We start from the raw sequence: 20,435 nt of genomic DNA, 5'->3' as shown, positions 1-20,435 counted from the left end.
ATCATATGCGCTAATACACCATCAAAGAAAGGCACGCACTACAGAGCAAAGGCTGGTGGGCCATTATTGATTCACCAATGCTTTTCCTGTTCCTTGTCCTTTAAAAAATGTTTTCATCTTCCTAGTGTATTTACACTATGACTTTAGGTTAGAGTATTTTAAAAGTCAATAGTGAGTTTTATTTCTGACAGTTATAATAATTTTTTCTTATTGTGCATTAAAACTTAAAAGGGATTGTAACCGTGTTTAAAGCATTCCTGCCTGCTGATATTGTATGCAATTGGTAATTTGTTTTTGAATTTTCATTTTTCTTTGAGGTGGAAGACCAATATGTTTTGTTGGCTGCAATTTTATTTTTAAAGCCTTAAAAAATTAATCTGTTTTTGGGAAATAATTATAATGCACACAACATACTTCCTTCTCACTCAACCTCACTTTCACCACAGAGGCCGCACACTAGCCAATCAATGAAAATATAAATGTTTATTCATTAGATTGTCAACATTTCATAAAAACAATATAAAAATGGATAAAATAGAGCCATCCGCTCTAACAATAAAAAACAACAACCCAATACAATATTCAACGTTATTGTTCAATATCTTATTACAACTGCCACATGGAAAAACCATTCATGAGAGAAAAAAGTGAAAGTAAGGTCTGAATTTTAACATTTCATCCAATTTCAAGTATTGTGAGGAAGATATTCTGTAATGCAAAACATTCAGATTTCACAATAACAAACAAATATATACTGTTTTCCTAGTTTTTCTTTCTAGAAAGAAGCCATGCGTTTCGGTGGTAATCGTAGGTCCAACCACCTTCTTCAGGCTCAATGATAACATTGTTACAATCCCAGCACTTGGAATCTTTTCTATGCGTATGACGAAACTGGGAAAACCACCTTCATGGTGAAAACTTCAAACAGGCCCTCACTCCCGCTGGTTTTTGTCTATACATTTGTTCCAGCTAGTCAACCCTGTGGTATAGACAACACCCTCCACATATGGTAGGCTAAAAAACTTTTCTTTGGTTCAGCTACTTTCTTATAATATGTAACACATAAGTATCAAGATGACTGATTCTAGATAAAATCGGATTCAACTGGCAGGGTCCTCACACCGGAGATCCTCCCTTTTCCCTAGGCATGTATAGTGCCGTTCATAATATTTAATGCCTCGGTACCCGGGATTCAAAAATCTCTGTTTTCCTTCGTGCGTCCTTGTCAAATCAGTCAACGCAATTTTATTTTTGACATAACCTTGCTACAAAAGTAACCCATTGAGCCAGCTTGTCATGGCAGACCTACTGACCAGTGGCGGCTGGCATGGCTTGTGGGTAGCAGCGCATATGCGGTGTCGCTGGGGGAGTCGCGCAAGAGGAGTTGCACGGGGGGAGTGGGGTGCGCAGTATAATAAAAGAAAACTTACCTTGCCACCGGGCCCTGCGTCTGTGCTCGTGCTCTCCTCGTTTTGGAACAGAAAGCATAGTCAGGCCCCACTGCAGCATTGTGATTGGTAAGCACTCAGGGTCCCCTGACACGGTTCTCTGCCATGAGCTGGAGGGATGGACATGTTCTCCGTGCAGGCTGGAATGGTGGGCATCTTCTCCATGCAGGCACATGGCTGTAATGTAGCCTGCATGGAGAACAGGAAACGTGCATAACTGGTTTGGGCAGACCGAGAGTACTGATCAAACAGTCACTGCACACTTAGGAGTGGGTTAACCACTTCTCCCCTGCCCTGCTCCGAAAGTAGAGCAGCCCCGTCCACCCACCTGCCGGCAAAGTAACACGGGGCATAAAATGATAATAACTCAAAGTTATTAGCATTTTATGTTTCCTACTTTGCACTGCTTAAAAGCATTGTGGCGACGCTCCACCGCCGTATCGGAGGAGCCGTCACTGCTACTGACTTTGCCAATGTTTGTTTAACTTTGTCGGGTTGTTGTTGGTTTGATTTTCTTTGTCCAACATGTTGTGGTTTTGAGGTTTTATAACTATTAGAGGCAGCCCATTAAAAGGCCGTTTTGTGGCAGCTGTGCTTATAACATAAAGTTTTTAGGTCCAGATGTACAACCGTTTTTTGTGGTTGCAAAGGGGTTTTTCGGCCCGATTGCAACCGCAAAAAACCTGAGGCCCATGTACCAACCCTATTTTGTGAGTTGCTAATCAATTAGCAACTCGTAAAATAGGGTTAGCGACTCACTATTAGGAAGAGGTGTTCCAAATAGCGACCGCAAACCTATGTATGAATGTTTCAAAACACTTGCAGTTTACCACCCTCCTCAGTAGGGTGGTAAGGCACTCTCAAACGGGAAGGGGCCACCAGGGAACAACTTCCCCTTTGGGAATGCATGCACAATTATTTTTTAAGGGCAGGCAGTGGTCACAGGGACCACCGCCTGCCCTTAAAAAATGAAACTGAAAAGTTTCATTTTTATTTTTTAAATGCATCCTGTTTTCCTTTAAGGAAAACAGGCTGCATTCTTTTTAAAACTGCTTTGTCTAAAAGCAGTCCCAGACATGGAGTGCTAACCATTCTCGATGGGGTCGCAAAATGCAACAGCCTCATTAATATTCATGAAGCATGCAATTTGCAACCCCATTGCGAATCGCAAACAGTGTCTCAGACACTGTTGTACATAGCATGTTGTGACTCGCAAACTGCGATTTTCAATTTGTCGCAATTTGCGAATCAAAAAATGCTATGGTCGTACATCTAGCCCTTATGTTTCCTGCAGATGTCACTGTGTGTGTGTGGGACTAAGTAAAAGATTGTGTTCTGCCAACCCAGGGACCAGATTCCCTAGAGGGCGGAGCCAGAAACTGCCAAATGGTAAAGAGAAACTAAAGCTGGAGGGTACAGAGCTGTTCGATGAGAGATGCAACACCCACACAATCAGTGGCTCACGGTAAACAGCACAACAAAGTCATTGATTGCTCATGCCTGATGGCTGACAATTCAGAATTAGAAGTGTAATAAGGCTTTCCAGTATGAAGGGTTGACACTGTGGTAAGACAATCCACAACTAAATCATGGGGTACCTTCATACTGACAAGACCAAGACAAAGCCTTTCTAAAAATGTAAAGTTTTGGATCTCACCGAACCTGGAGGGAAAGTCTGGTGGTTGAATTCGGAAAATGTACCTCAGTGTATTGACAGGGCTTTTGCTTTTGGTACAGGAAATGTGGTAAATCATTAAATTGGAGCGCACAGTAGTATTGAAGGAGAAAAAGTAAAGAGCTAGATGTGAAAAAAGTATGTGTAATGAAAGACAACTATGCCACATTTGTATAACATTGTAGAATGTGGCGACCAATCCCCTCGCCAAACTACATGTATTGAAAAAATAAACATACCTGACACACACAACATGACCTAGAGACGGACTGAAACAGCATTTCAGAGAGGAGAAAGGAAAGCTGAAACCCCTACCAGTGGCATTCGAGACAGAGAGGATTGGGACCTGTTTTAAGCGAGAGACTGTGCATGCTGAATTATGGGAAATGTGGATGCACTCTGCAGAGGCAGAGCAGGAAATGGGTCACAGACACTCAGTAGGTGAAAGTATTTCTGGTTCTGGCTATAATGGTTCTGGCTCATGCTACCTAAATGCGCGGTTGCACCAGTCTTCTTTCTGTGTGTACCAAAGGTTACAGAAAGTGCAATCAGACGCATAAGAAAAAGTGTTCACATTTCTGTGGACTCCTCTGCTGCTGTATCGTATACATATCATTGCACTCAGAGCAGCAGGCCTATATTGATAAGACAGGGGTAGAGTAATGCGTTTTCAGTGTCACCTTTGGTTGCTTCCGTGAGGTGTCTCCTATCTTTTGCAAGTGAGGATAGTATTGACCAATGTCCCGTGTAGGCACCAGCAGTAGAAAACTGGACAAGATTAGCACCTGATTTGTATTCATGAATTCTGCAGGGTATTCACTACTAGACCATAATTGATGTTGGTGAATTGAAGGGGTGTCTGTGAGATGACATTAAGAGAGTGGAGGGAACCCCTTCTATTTTTCGCTCTTCGCTCCTTTTTTGGTACACGTCCACTTAGCCTTTGAACGTGGGTTACTGGGTATTTGTTTTGTGTGGGCAAATATGCATATAGTATAAAACAAAATATTGGTTTGTTTTCCCTAGATAGCTCAGAAGGTTTCTGCTCCAGTATCTAGTAAGCACTGTTCAACAAAGGCAATGCTTATGTTTAAGCTACCTTTCCTATTTTCTCATAGTTCGTCATGAATCTGGCACCTGCCCAAGACATGAGGGAGTGCCAATCATAAGCTCTGATCTTTATTATTTTTATTACTGACGAGGTTATCCTCTAGACACACGTATTGTTATCTTATAGTTCCTTTTCACCACACTTGTGCTACACCCATGTACCGTTGCATTGCCTTGTCTATTGGGTGCTGATCAATTTATGCATACGCGGATAAGGCTAGGTATGGGTTAGGCTACTTCTGGGAGTAAGTCATTTATGTTCATTCTTTTTAGATGTTCTTAATCTGATCACGTCATTCACGGCAAGCCTTTAACAATAATTTTGGATGGTTGACTGGTATTAATAACGTTTTAGGATTCATTCCCTGGCTTCTCTCACGTGTAGGGATACAGAAAAGACTGAGGGCAAAAGTTAAATCTAAGTGTGACAGTGGTCCTGAAAAATATGAACATGCAGCAGGACAGTTGCTGTAGTTGCACCATGTATCATGTGGCCTCTGTAGCAATGAGGGAAAATATGAGAAAGAGAAAAGAAGAAATGGCTAAGGATGAGGTGCTGAATACAAAAATCTGCGGTGAACAGCACGGTGAAGGATGCATGACCTATTGAACCAAGCATGGGAGGAGAATTGAATCTAGGCAGTGTTAGACCTGTCAGACTTAGGGTGGGTACTCCCCTCAAACATTTGCCTACTGCCCTCCTGTTAGATGAAATTCACTTTTATTGGCTTTATGATTCTTTGCATTTTACCACTGCTAACCTGTACTAAAATGCTCAAGCTCACTCCTTAAAACATGGCAAAATCGGTGTACACCTAGTTAGCACATTCAATGTTCTTGTGTGTCCCTAGTAAAGTGACACTATGTGTATCCAGGGCCTGTAAAAAAATACTACTAGCGGACCTGCTACATAACTAGCCTTTCAAAACAGGTCTCAGGCCTGCCATTGATGCCTGTGTGCAGTTTTAAACTACCAATTTGGCCTGTAAAAATAAATCTTTTGCCAGGCCTAAAGCTCCCTTTTAAATGCATATAAGTCACCACTAAGATAGGCTCCAAACATCCCATAGGGCAGGGTGCATTGTATGTATAATGTTGGACATGTACTTTTAAGTTTTACATGTCATATTTGATGTCTAAGGAACTATAATTTAAAATCATCTTTAATGGTAAAGTTAGATTTTAGGTCACAATTCTGACCACTTTTAGAAAATTAGTATTTTCTTTTCAGTAGCCTGTCCTGAGTCACATGACTGTGTTTAGCCTTTGTGCATTTCTCCCAGACAGTAAGCCAAAGGAGACTAGCTGTGGGCATGATGGGGCATCCTGCCGAGTTGTGTGGGGTGGAGCTATTCCCTATCCAACTTACATTTTAAAGAAGCTGCCTCAGCACACTCGGAAATAACTAAAGACTAGTCTTTTGTCACCCCAGATCTCTTGAAGCCTAGAAAAGAAGGAAGAAAATTCAAGAACTATCTGTGGGGAAAAAAACTCCAGAAGTTTCTTCTACTTCAAAGCTCGCACAAGGTAGAAAACCAGGACCGTCAGACCCACTCTACAGTCCACTCCTAGACCAGCAGATGACACTAGCAAGGCCTGCCCTGAACTTCAGAGGACTGTCCTGCTGCTTGAGGCCTGCTTTTTACTTCAGAGGACTGCCCTGTTGCTGGAAGTCTGACTTGAACCCTCAGAGGATTGCCCTGCTGCTGGAGGACTGCCTTGCTGCTTGAACCCAGGACTAACACAATGAATCCAAGGGCTAGTTGGCTGGCCTCCCATTCTGAGCTAAAGGTGCACAAAAAGCTCCAGCAGCTTGAACACTGCACCAGGAACTTGCTTGGAGTGAGACCTGCCAACCATGTGGTTCCCACCCAGTCCTGGACCCTTGGAAGTGGTGCTAAAGGTGCCCAAAGAGCCAATTATCTATCTATCTATCTATCTATCTATCTATCTATCTATCTATCTATCTATCTATCTATCTATCTATCTATCTATCTATCTATCTATCTATCTATCTATCTATCTATCTATCTATCTATCTATCTATCTATCTATCTATCTATCTATCTATCTATCTATCTATCTATCTATCTATCTATCTATCTATCTATCTATCTATCTATCTATCTATCTATCTATCTATCTATCTATCTATCTATCTATCTATCTACCTACCTACCTACCTACCTACCTATCTATCTATCTATCTATCTATCTATCTATCTATCTATCTATCTATCTATCTATCTATCTATCTATCTATCTATCTATCTATCTATCTATCTATCTATCTATCTATCTATCTATCTATCTATCTATCTATCTATCTATCTATCTATCTATCTATCTATCTATCTATCTATCTATCTACCTATCTATCTATCTATCTATCTATCTATCTATCTATCTATCTATCTATCTATCTATCTATCTATCTTTCTATCAATCTATCTTCTAGGGTGCTCTAGATAGGAGCTGCACTCAGCCTAAAATGGGAACTACCAAGCGTTCGCTGCTTCATTTTTCCATAATTTATGTGGCACTCTAAGCCTGAAAGGGTATTGTTCTGACTCAAACTGGAGCTCCCTTGCATCTGGACATAGCTAAGCCTGTTTGAAGAACGGTAATGGGAATAAAACACATGTCAGTGATTGCTCATATTCATTCCAGGTTGGCCTGGATAGTATTTTGCCAATCCAAAGCTGTAATACGGTGTCCGAAGTGGTGAAAGGTTTTTGTCATTTTGCAGCTCGGCATGGATGGCACTAGCTAATACTATGCTAAAAGACTTTGCTGCATAAATGACAAAAGACTGTCACTTTCTAGCTCGGCATGGATGGCACTGTGCTCATCCTATGCTTAAAAACGTTGCTGTAAAAACATACATTTTAGGTGAGAAGGTTCTAGAGTGTTGCTGGTGTTGTAGGGTGCTTTATGTAGGGTGTTCTATTTAGTAGCTGGTCTCCACCTAAACTACCATAATAGTTTGTGCTAGGGTGAGGGGGCCACTTCATGCACAATTCACCAGAGTTGCCACCATGCTCAGAAACATGCACTCTAGGATGAAAGATTACTCCAATCCACTCAGAGGTGAATAATATGTTTATTCATGGAAACATGTCATATCCAAACTGTTGGAAAAGGCCCTTTTTGCAGGGTTATCCCCAAACCTTTTCCTTCTTCCTCCTTTATTTTTCCTGACCCGTGGTTGTTGGCAATATGACTCTGGGCACTTTACCACTGCTGATCAGTGCTAAAGTGCATATGCTCTGTGTGTAAATTGTTATTGTAGTTGGTTATCCATGATTGACATATTTGTATCACCAACAAGTCCCTAGTAAAGAGCACTGAGTGTGCCAGGGCTGGTGATACAAATGCTACTAGTGGGCCTGCAGCACTGATTGTGCCACCCCCATGAGTAGCCCTAAAATGGTGTCCCAGGCCTGCCATCGCAGTGCCTGTGTGCAGTCTGTGAACTGCCATGTCAACCTGGCCAATGTATCCACTGACCAGGCCTAACCCTTCCCTTTCTGTACACATTGGACACCCCTATGGAAGGCCTAAGGGACCCCCCCCTGGGCAGGGTACAGTGTATGTGAATGCTAGAGCATGTACTAGTGCAGGTGACAAGCTCTGGTAGTGAATTACAGCCATTTTCGTTTTTCACTATTGTAAGGCTATCTTGCCCATAGGCTATCATGGGGAATGCTGTGTACAATGGTTCCCTGCATATCAAGAGAAAAGATAACAAGCCACTTCAGCACTCCACTTAATATTCAATTAGTATGTAACATAGAAAGACATAGGGCAATGTTCAGAGTTCAAACCCGTTGTACTATCTAGCATTAGTCCATAATCATAGTTCATATAATGTCCAGTATTTGTACGACTCCAAATTCAGAGATCCAAGTCAGGTTAGGTTCCTCCAAAGAATCTTTTATCAAAAATCAAATTGTTTTATAACATCTTCACAGCTCACACCGCCGGCACGTGTTTCGTCTCACAGAGACTTTTTCAAGGCAAAAAGGAGAGATATGTGGACGACTATTGTAAGGCGACCACGGTATTGCGGAGAGATTGAATCACCCAGAAGTGTCTCCTCAATATTGGTAGGGGGTAGGTTAAGGAAACCTTCCTTCCTATCTGTATACGTTTGGCCAGATGTCAGTTCTTCTAATATTCAATAAGGTTGCTGTTGGCGCAAAAGATCCAGATTCAGTGTAAAGAGTGTATTCTGTACCTAACCGCCAGTCTTACTCAAAATATATGAGCCAAACGTTTGGCGTTTTGGTAACGGTTACGGGGTCGGCAGACTTTCGACTCGCAAGAGACTTATCATGGTCTTTATCACCACAAATTCATTGTAACTACCAGGAGATACTACCCGCCAAGTTTTGCTTTTCTGCACTACAAATATTTGCCTTGAAAAAGTCTCTGTGAGACGAAACACGTGTCGGCGGTTTGAGCTGTGAAGTTGTTATAAAACAATTTGATATTTAATAAAAGATTCTTTGGAGGAACATAACCTGACTTGGATCTCTGAATTTGGAGTCGTACAAATACTGGACATTATATGAACTATGATTATGGACTAATGCTAGATAGTACAACGGGTTTGAACTCTGAACATAGCCCTATGTCTTTCTATGTTACATACTGATACTAATTGAATATTAAGTGGAGTGCTAAAGTGGCTTGATATCTTTTCTCTTGTTATTTAGGCATTTATGCCTTGTTGACATCCCTGGTGGTGGGTGTGTACCAGGCCATAAGAGCACCCGTTTGCAGAGAAAACAACATTTATCTCATTTTGAATTATACATCTTAATTACACTGTGAAGAATATTACCTTATGTGCGGACGTTTTCTCTCTTGTTAGGGAAACAACACCACCATTTCTTCTGCTTGTATCTGGTTACCTGCATATATTCCCATAGGAGCAAGATAGGACATAACAGTATGGTATCCCTGAACTCTGAATTTAATACCACATCTTTTGGGAAAGGTGGTTTTTAAATCCTGTGTTTGAAAGTGTCACTTTTAGGAAGTGGCTGCTTTCTTGTCTGACCTTTCTGTGTGCCTTTGACTGTTTGTGAATGGACTGTCTGGTTTGTGAGTGACAGGGCTGGGGGATTCCAGGAGACAGAATGAGCCCGCCCAGCGGTGAATAGAGAGATCTGCATCTAGATGGTGGGGAGGAGTTGCACCTTGGACCTGAATAGGACTGTGCCTGTCCCCACGGTGCTGGCTCCACCCACTGTGGTGTGTCTAATGTATCTGCCCTGCACTGTGAAAGGAGAGGGGGAATCATGTCAACAAAGTGCTCCAGGGCTGTGATTTCCCTCCACAATGCTGGCTCCACCTCCTGTGGGGGGTCTGATGTTTCTGTTCTGCACTGTGAAAGGAAAGAAAGAGTCATGTAAACAGAGTGCTCCAGAACTGGTTCAGGCCGGGCTCAGAGCCCTCCTACACATAGGGAACAAAGACTTTTAGGGGTATAAGTAGAGGACCACTGACTACCGAAAATTAGATCATCCTGGAATCAAGAAGGAACCTCTGCCAAGGAGAAAGCTGGAAGACTGAAGAAGGAAGACTGTCCTGCTGCTGCTTTGCTGGACTGACCTGCAGTTGCTTTGCTGCCAAGGAGAGGGGAGGGACTTTGCTTTGTGCTGTGTCCCCTGGCTTTAAGGAATCTCCAAGGGCCGAAGAAGAGCTGGCTCCCTGTTAAGAAGTCCCAGGAACAAAAGTACTTCACCCCCAGCTTCCCTAAACTCTGCTGAGAGAGTTCTGTCCTACCTAGAGTGCTTGGACCAGTGTGGTGCCTCTGGAAGATTTATCTGTGTTGCGAAGCTGGATACCAAGATTTTAAAGACTTTCTGCAAGTTTTAATGCATTGCTCGCTTGCAGAGCACATCCCCATCAGTGCGAGGAAATTCCCGCTGCTATGAAGGCCGAGATTGTCGCAGCGCCTGTTGCCGCTGCCAGAGTCATTGCATCCTTCGTTTGCGGGACGCACCAGTCCAGTGCAGGAAGATTAGCATTGCTGCGAGTATCGTCGCAGAGCCCGTCGTCACTGGGTGAGATCGTCGCCCCAATTGCTTGCGGACGGCATCACATCGCTGCGAGAGTTGTCGCAGAGCCATCGCATCATGGGGCCGCAAGAGGAGAAGATCGCCACTGAGCCGTGCATCTACGCCGCACCGGAGATTGTTGCCGCCCCAAAGATCGTCCCATCGTACATTTTGCGAGCTGCTTCCACTGAAATCTGTTCACCGGAATCTACGCAAGGTATCGCATCCCTCCCCATACAGACCGGAGTCACCGCAACACGCCCGCTACGTCCAGTGGGGTTGTTGCATCGCCTCCCCAGGGTCTCAGGAGTGACGCATTGCGTACTTTTCAATGCTACAGCTTTCACCTGGAACTTTTGTCGCATCTAAAGGTACTGTTGGCTAAAACGTGACGCAACTGTGGATTATTTTAACGCAACCTTAAGAACTCATTTGGAACCATATTCTTGAACTTACCTTTATTTTTCTAAACTGTTGTGGAGTCAGTTTGTGGTGTTTTCTTTTAAAAAAAAAATTTTTATTGAGATTTATGGCAGCAGCAAAAAGAAAGACAGGAATGTTTTTTTATTTTTTTTTAAAACCTTTATTTCGATAAAAGCAATACAATTGCAGGCCTACAACCACAGGGGCCGGCCGTTGCTAAAACGAAACGGAAAGACCAAAACTGCATTGTTACACAGCTATTTAGCCGACAACCCAAGGGTCCGGCAGCGATTCCGCATATTATTCTGAAAAATTCTGTGGTGGTAGCAGGATAAATTAAAGGTTTCACATTTTACTTATATATAAATGACAATGAAAAATAAACAAAAATAACTAGCGAGGCAGAAAGAAACTAAATGGTGGGTGTCTGTCCCAGGGGGGGGGAACCGTATCGGAAAATGATATATGCAATGTATAGAGATGAAATCTCGGGAAGGGGGGGCTGGGAGCGGGTGGACACAGCATCAGCAGAAGTACGTACCAAACAAGGAATGTGCGGTTACGGGGACAGAGGTATTTCAGGGACGTCCGCCAGAGGAGGAGTACAAATCTCCCTGCGGTATAGGTTCCATTGGTTCCATATTCTCCCCCACTTCTTGGGTCTACCACGAGCAACGTACACAGTTTTTTCCCTAAACATGCACCAGTCTATGTTTTCTTTCCAGGCTGAAATCAGAGGTGCTCTTTGGGATCCCCATAGTTGAACTATGTCCCTTTTAGCTACCATATTACCAAGGGTAGCCCATTGCATCTGTGCCACGTTATAATCGTTAGGTTCCCATACATTCAGTAAACAGCGTCTGGCCTACGGCAACAACGAAACTCCCGTAACCTCTTCCATGACGGCATGCACACGATTCCAAAACACCATAACATCCAGGCACTCCCATATGATATGAAGGAAGGTAGCAATCAAACCACATCCGCGCTTGCACAACCCATCCACAGAATAACCCATACGCAGCAGGCGTGGACCCGTGATATAGATACGGTGCAGGATTTTTAATTGCACCAGCCGGAGACGGGCCGGAATCGGGACCTCTTTAGGAGAAGATATCGCAGCCTGCCAATCTTCATCGTCCAACTCCAGTCCATCGCCGGTCCAAGCACCCCGAAGCTGCGAAAGCAAATCCGATCGATCGTTAATACGTTTTTTATATATTTGGGAGATAGTGCTATCCGGGACGTGTCCGTCAAGCACTCTATCCTCAAGAGGGGAAGACTCCGGGATAACGGTCCCGGCCGGGAAAAATTAACCAAGCGCATGACGGATCTGCATGTAACGAAAATGCTCCTTATCACTAAGCGTATATTCTGATTTAAGCTCGTCAAAAGTCTTGACCCTGTTCTTGACCCAGAGATCCCAGACCCTGCTGATACCAATGAGGTCCCACTTCTCGAAGCCTTTCGTGGTCCAAAGACTGCCCAATCTCTCCGAAGCATAGAGCGGAGTCGCTCTAGTCAATATGTCCGACCACCCCATAGCTGCATTTGCACTGCACCACACCCGTACAGTGACCCCGGTGGGCCCAGTCAGTTTCCTCCCAGTCGATCTGGAATATAGCGCTCTATTGTAGTTCCCTCCCGGCAGCTGCCATTTGTCCATTTCAAATGCAGGATTAGGAGAGGGGCCGTACATTGCATGATTAATTGCACTTAATTGGGATGCCCAGTATTAACGCTTAATATCAGGCAACGCGATGCCCCCATCGTACCATGGCAAAGTCAGCTTCGCTAGGGCAATGCGAGGACCCCCCCCCCATATCAACTTCCTCTGTAGGCTCTCAATCTCATGAAAGTAACTGGCGGGTACAAGATCAAGCGTATTTTGGACGGCATACAGGAATCGGGGAAGGGACATCTTGAAAAGAGCTGCCCTCCCGACCAGGGACAGCGGCAGGCCGCACCAAGCCGTCACGTCGGATTTGAGCCTGAGAAGCAGGGGAAGCAGGTTCCGTTCATACCGAGCTGCGGGGTCTAGTGATATGAAGATCCCCAGATATTTAAAACCAGCGTGTGAGATAGGTATCGGGCAGACACATGGCAAGGGGGGTACTTCCCCGGTGAGTGAATAAACACTAGATTTAGCCCAATTAATCACCAGACCAGAGTTCTTCCCGAATGAGCTATGTACATCAAACAGTACCCCCAGTGACTTCCAAGGGGAAGTGAGATATAACAGGATGTCGTCTGCGTATAGCGATATGCGGTCTTCGAAGTCAGGGGACTACCTAATGCCTTTAAGCAACAGTTCCCACCGCAGCCAAGCAGCAAGGGGTTCTAAGGCAAGCGCAAAGAGCAATGGAGATATAGGGCACCCCTGTCACGTACCCCTCCCAAGAACAAAGGATCCCGAGACTCTGCCTTTAACCACCAACAGAGCCAACGGTTCCCCGTATAGGAGTTTAACCCAACCAATGAACCCGGGGCCAAAACCGAATTTCACGAGGGCCGCCCATAAATATGGCCATTCCACCGTATCGAAGGCCATCGTGGCATCCAAGGAGACCAAGATGGCCGGCTCGCACAATGACTCCGCTCTCGCCAAGACGCCATGAAGACGACGCAGGTTGAGCACGGTATTGCGGTGGGGAATAAACCCGAACTGATCCGAGTGGATCAGGTCACCGATCACCTTAATCAGCCGGTTTGCCAGAAGTTTTGCCAAGATCTTAGGTTCGGCGTTCAAGAGTGATATCGGTCTATACGATGTACATCGGTCCCGGGGTTTCCCTTCTTTATGAATAACAACAATGGACGCCAGTCTATGATCTCAGGGAAGGGATCCGACATCTCACGATTCTAGAAACATCTGACGAAGGTGCGGCGCCATTTTGTCGGGACGCAACTTATACAGTTCGATCGGGATGCCATTCGGGCCCGTTGCTTTCCCCGAGCGGATGGAGCAGATAGCGAGCGCTATTTCATCGTTAGAAAATTCCGCCTCCCTAAGCTCTTTGTCCGAATCAGACAAGCTAGGCAATTCGATGTCTCTAAGCAACAAGTGCGAGTCCTCCATCTGCTCTCTCAATAACAGGCACAACACGATTCAGTCTTTCCCTTTTATCCAACCAGGCAATCAGTTTCCCCGCTTTATCTCCAACATCATACAGACGCCCCTGTTGCTCACAGCTCATAGCCTTGGCTGTATCAGTCACCAGTGCTCTATAATCAAACTGTTTAAGGGCTAAAGCGTGTAACCCCTCCTGTGTAACACCAGATTGCAGCTCTTCTTCCAAGTCAGTAATTTCAGTCTCTAGTCGTACAACCTCCTCATTCTTACTTTTCTTTGCACTAGCAATCAATTACAGAGTTTGGCCACCGATTACCGTCTTGAAGGCCTCCCATAATGAAATGGAGGAAGACACCGACCCTACATTTGAAAGCCAGCAATGTTACAGAAAATAAAACAAATGAAAAAGAAACAAAGCAAAAAAAGATAATAGACATCCGTACATATTGCTGAATATCTTAACAGTTCCACTATTGACATTAAATTCCTATTTAATTGGCGATTGGGGACCATAAATTACATCCAAAAGTTTTCTTTCTAATGCCCTTCATTTTATATAGTGCAGTTACATAGACAAGAGCTTAGTTTGCCACATAATGAAATTAGGTGGTTCCTCATCAAGCCAACGAGAGGTAATACATGAACGATATGCGGACATGCAAATAAAAATAAATCCTTTATCCGCATCAGGGCCCTGGTTCACCAGGTTCTCTTCACAGCCCAAAATAACCAATGGTGCTGGAAATTTAATTGAAATGCATAAACTTTCAAAGAGAAAGCGCTCCACATCGGCAATAAATTGACCCAGTTTCGGGCACAGAAAAAACATGTGGGCAGCATCCGCTGCATGATAGCTGCACCGATTACAATTTGTCCCCCGCCCTGAACTCCATTTGGCCAATTTCCCTGGTGCGTAAAAAAACTCAAAAACTGACATAAAATGCTGACTTATCAATGGCCTGTTCAACAATACTTTACCAGCAATTGCAATGCTTCTCTCCAAGTTAACACATTGAACGTTCATTTTATTCTGCCATTAAGCAGCTCTAATCTCTAAATCATCTTCTACATTTTCCAAAAGTAACTGATATAAGGGCCCTATTTTGTGCCGATGTTTAATCGCTTCAAAAATCGTAATTTTCCCCAAGACAACCATGGATTTTGATAATTTCTGTGCACAAAAACTTCGTATCTGAAGGTACTTAAAAAAATCAGAGCGAGGTATATGATATGCATTCATTAAATATTCAAATGAGACAAAGTCATTCCCCTGGAATAAATCCCCAACCTTGCTTATCCCTAAATTAGACCACCTATGCATCACACCATCATGAAATAATTCTGGATGGAGAGAACAGTTCTGCAGAGGAGTATATATATTTAAATTGGCGCCTAACCGGAGTCTCTTTTTTATAGTTCTCCATATAACATAAGCTGTATCAAAAATCTTGAACTTGTTTTTTTTATAATAGCTAAGCTCGATGATCCGATTTAAGCACTGTTTAGCCCCAGCGCCCAGGAGCTTTTCATAGATAGATGGCATCAAGAAGTCCTCCGTGGAGTCTTCCGGCAGTATTAAAACTCCCATGTGCTGCAGTATCGCCATCCAATGATAAGATTGAAAATTCGGGATACCCCATCCCCCTCTCTCTCTCGAGGCAACACACAACTTTTTAATGCTCTCCTGGCCCGTTGGTATCCCCAGAGAAATCTAGAACACATTCTCTCTATACGAACAAAGTAACCAGAAGGTATCAGAAAAGGAATAGCACGAAATAAATACAAAAACTTTGGAAAAATAAGCATTTTTATCACGTTACTATGCCTTAAAAGTGAAAGCTTCAAATTGTTTACTCTTTCTAATATTTTGTTAGAAGATGCTATAACACGGTCCAAATTAATAGGGATAATTTCTTCAATATTAGCTGTGATCTTTATTCCAAGATAGGTGGCCTCATTTTCTAGCTTTATATTCTCTGGAGGGCCAGCCACCGAATGGATAAGCTGTGTTTTATCAACATTAAGTTTGAATCCGGATAGTCGACCGAATTCCTCCGCAGATTCTACAATGATGGGTAATGCCATATTAATCTCAGCTGTCACTACTGCAATATCATCTGCATAAGCGCAAACTTTAAAATCCCAGTTGTTTAACTGCACAGGTTTAATTGCAGGGTTTCTCTCCAGGTTTCTAATAAATGGGTCAGTATAAAGTGGGAACAGCAAGGGCGAGCAGGGACAACCCTGTCTCGTCCCTCTTGCTATCCGCACTACCCCCGACGTCGTCCAGGAGACACATATAACAGCGGTCGGCTGAGAATACAGCGTCCGTATTGCATTAACGAATTCTACAGGGATCCCCTTTTTCCCTAAAACAGACCACAAAAAGGCCCATGTGACCCTGTCGAACGCTTTTTCGGCGTCCAACAGGGCCACACCAACCGGAGAGCAAGTCCCCTGTGACCAATCCAGCAGAGATATTATCTGTCTAATATGGTTTGTGGTGCCTCTTCCCTGTATAAATCTGTGTTGTCTTATAGAGACGAACCCCGGCATTAGGTCGTTTAACCAATTGGCAATAAGCTTCGAATACATTTTACTGTCCGAATTCAGCAATGAAATTGGCCTATACGACCCCATTTCTTCCGCTTTTTTGCCTTTCTTTTTGAAGACAACAATTATAGCTTCCGCCCATGAGCGCTGGGCCTTCCCCAAAAATGCTTGCTGACAAACATCCACTAGTTCTTTTTTTTAGCTGGTTTCTAAATATTCAATAGAACTCCAGCGGAATGTTATCTGGCCCCATAGCCTTACCCTGAGCCAGACCTAAAATTGCTATCTCAATCTCTCCCCAGCCTGGGGGTGCCAGTAGATTCGATCGCTGAGCTTCTAATAAAGTTAGCAGGATCACTTCCTTTAGATATTTGCCCGGCTCAGCCGAATCCACCTCCTCACTTTAGAGTCGTTGATAAAACTCTTGAAAGGCGGTTAATACCCCCTCTTTGGTCTCCTGCATAACCCCTTGCAGATCCTTGATTTTTGGGATGTCATTATACAACTGTTTCTCCCTTGCCCTTTTTGCTAACATTCTGCCTTTTTTTCCCCCAAACTCATATGCCACTTCCTTATATTGAATATACTTGGCAGCAATTTGATCAGCTATATTGGTGTGGACATTAGCCCTTTTAATAGAGAGATCTTTTTGAGCATGATTACATACTTCTACCTCTGCTCCTTGCCTTAAAACCTCTGCTAACTTCTCTTCCGCCCCCAGAACCTGATCAAAATCCTGCCGTTGTTTAAGGAGGAACGGTTTGCGCTTAAATACAGAGAAGCTAAGAGTTGGGGGCGCTAGAGGGCGCACTAGCTGAATGGCCGCTCCTTAGTGTGGCTCCAGCAGCCTGGCATCCTTATCCTAAGATAATCCTCTCCAATCTGCTCCCACCCGCCTGAAAACCCCCACGGAGGAGCGTCAGGCAACACTGCACACTCAGTGCGAGTTTGGGAGCTCTGCAGCCTGAGACCGCGGAGTTAGCACCGGTTGAAAAGGCGGCGGAGGTTGTGTCCTGACTGAGTGCGGTCCGGCAGCGGCTACTGGCAGCACGCGAGCCCGGGGCTCGCCACGAGGCGCACAGGCCGGCAGAATATCGGCGGGCGGCGTTGCTCGTCCTGACGGCGGGGGACGGCCACTGGCTCACATCGGAGGAGGCACCGGTAAGAGGCGCTGAATGGGCGCGCATAAGAAATGCTGTGAGGGCGCTTGAGAGCCGCTGGAGCTGCTTTACCCCCGTTGGCCTCTGAACTTCAATTTCGTCAGGCGCAGACGCATGGCGCCGCAATCGGCCTGCTACTGCCCCCAAATGAGAGTCATCTGAGCCCTGACCTGCCTGTGTTCTGTGTGTGTGCAGTTTTACCACAATCCCTGCCTCAGCTGTTACTCCGGACCTGCACTGCGGAGATAGACACACCCTGGTGCTCCTGTTATGAGCCTCGAGGCGCTACCTCTTGCCCTATACTAGAGAACAGTGGCACGCTTGACCCGAGTGCCTGAAACCTTGTACACACTTTCGGCTCTGGTCCACGCTTGGCTGCCCCTCGGACCTCCGCACTGGCCTGCGGCAGTCTCTACACCTGTACCAGTGGGGCGCGTGGGGAGTGTGGAACCTACTGTACGGAGCCACAGCAACTGTGAGTGGGCCTCTTCACCCCGCATCCCTCCAGACACGGTGTGCGTCACGTTTAAGCGCGCCCTTTCTCCTTGCCACTATGGGGAAACCGGATGCCAGACAAACCAAACTGCAGTTTGAGCCTGCGACGCAGAAGAAAGCGACTAGGCACACGGGAGACAGCGGGCAGCCTAGGAGTCCGGCAGCAGAGGTTTCCACATCGGCCCACACAGCCCCTGACATTGCCACGATGCTGCAGGACATGCGCCAGGGCTTTGCCACTGTGGTAGACAAGGTGGACAGGCTATCCGCGAGAATGGATGGCATAGTCCAGAAGATGGATGTTCATGAAGAACGCCTTACGGAGGTGGAGCGCCGAATATCCGAAAATGACGACGCCACGGCGGCACATACTTCACGACTTTCCAGAATGGAAAATGTATTGCGGGTGATTGCCGCCAAAAATGAGGAGTTGGATGCGAGAAGTCGACGGAACAACATTCGCGTCACGGGCATTCCAGAATCGACCAACACCGGGAAGATGGAGCTCTACATTGAAAAGCTACTTACGGCTGCAGTCAGACCGGAAGCTCTCTCGAACCAGTTTATTGTGGAGCGCGCTCACCGCTCACTTGGTCCCCAACCCAAGCCTGGCGCCCCACCGCGGCCCATTATTGCGCGCCTGCTTAACTATCGTGATCGAGATGCGGCGCTGCGAGCGGCCCGGGCGAACCAAAACCTCACTTACGATGGAGTGCCCTTCTCTATATATCCTGACTTTACCCCGGTGGTTCAAGAACAGCGACGGAAGTTCCTTACGGTTAAGAGAAAACTTCGAGATCTGAACATTGACTATGCCCTTTTGTACCCGGCCAAACTGCGAGTAACCCACCAAGGCACGCAACATTTCTTTCTCAATCCCCAACAAGTTGAAGACTATATTAAAACTTTGCCTAAACGTGGTAGACAACCTGCAGATGCTGATGGCCTACGTGACTCTGGTCCTGAATGAATGATCAATGGCCTTGTACTGTTTTGAGTTCCTGCTCGGCATGATTCTCATCGCTGTTTCACTACGTGCGGAGGATATCACGGTGTGCAGTGGTTGCGAGTGGCCCCTGGGGCACTATGGACGGGTGCTGGACTGCAGGTGGTAATGTATGCCAGGCACCCACCCCCCCTACTCCCTCTCCCTTCCGGACAGAGACGCTAAGGGAGGACCTGCACGGAGCGGGAGGACTAGGGGTGGTAGGAAGTGCACCTCTGATGGCCCCTATTGGGTGTACCCCAAGGTCCTTGACTTTTGCTCTTTTGGTGTTCAACTGTTTTGGTTACTGTGTGGGTGGGGGGTGGGCGTGGGAAGCTGGCAAGTTGGGGATGCTTCAGTGGGAGGGGGGTGGCGGGCGAGGGACTTTGCATGGTACGAATGCGGCTGGCATAGAACGGCTTACCTTTGCGGCACAGGATGGATGGGGAATCCAGAATGGGCTGTTGGATGCCACTGGTAGTTTCGTGGGCCTAGTCCTTTCGCTGGGATTCATTGAAGGGGGGAGGGAGGGGGGTCCTTTGGGCAGATTTGTTTATGTTTGGCTCACATCAGGTGAATTAAGAATTGGAGGATCGTTTCTGCGTCTTTGTAAGTGGTGGGAGAGGGACCGCTTTGGGACGCTTGTTTGGTTTTGGTTCATAACATGTGCACTGGTTCTTGTAGGATTGTCTCTATGTCACGCTGGGAGGCAGCTGGCTTGTGGCCGAAAGAGAGATGGGACTACTTTCAGATGTGGTCAATATGAGTTGCTGCTGCGCAGTGCTGGTCTTGGAGGTGGTACTTCTGAGGGACGGCTCCCGTCCCCCCTGGGGGTTGCTGAATGGGCAAGACTTGGGATGGATATGCACCTTACTGATTGTTACTACACCCTAGTGGATGTCTTGATTTCTGTTATATGTATCCAGCTGCACCCATGGGGGACACACACCTGAATGTGATCACGTGGAACGTGAGGGGGCTGGGAGACCATAGAAAGAGGAGACAGATACTGGGGTACCTCGATCGCCATAAAATACACATTGCTTTCCTACAGGAAACGCATTTTGCGTCTGGTAGACCTCACTCCTTTGGTAGCAGATGGGCTTCATACACAGCGTTCTCCTTCTATTCCTCCTATGCACGTGGTACAGCTATTCTGATCAAAAGGAATACACCCTTCTACCTAACTGGCTCGAGGACAGACCCCCAGGGGAGGTATTGCTTGATATGGGGCAGACTGGGACGTATGACAGTGACCCTCGCCTGCTGTTACGGACCTAACGTAGACGATCCGCAATACTTCACCGCCTTATGGGCAGCAATAGTTGAGACGGGGTCGCACCACATCATTTGGGGGGGAGATTTCAATGTATCCTTGAACCCAGCCTTGGACAGATCACACCCCGCCCCACATCACTACACTAATGGGAGGGAGATCCTAT

The sequence above is a fragment of the Lissotriton vulgaris genome, chromosome 2_1 (assembly GCF_964263255.1).
Source record: "Lissotriton vulgaris chromosome 2_1, aLisVul1.2, whole genome shotgun sequence".
NCBI classification, from domain to species: Eukaryota; Metazoa; Chordata; class Amphibia; order Caudata; family Salamandridae; genus Lissotriton; species Lissotriton vulgaris.
The sequence above is the reverse complement of the archived record's forward strand: the minus strand, read 5'-3'. Positions refer to the sequence as shown.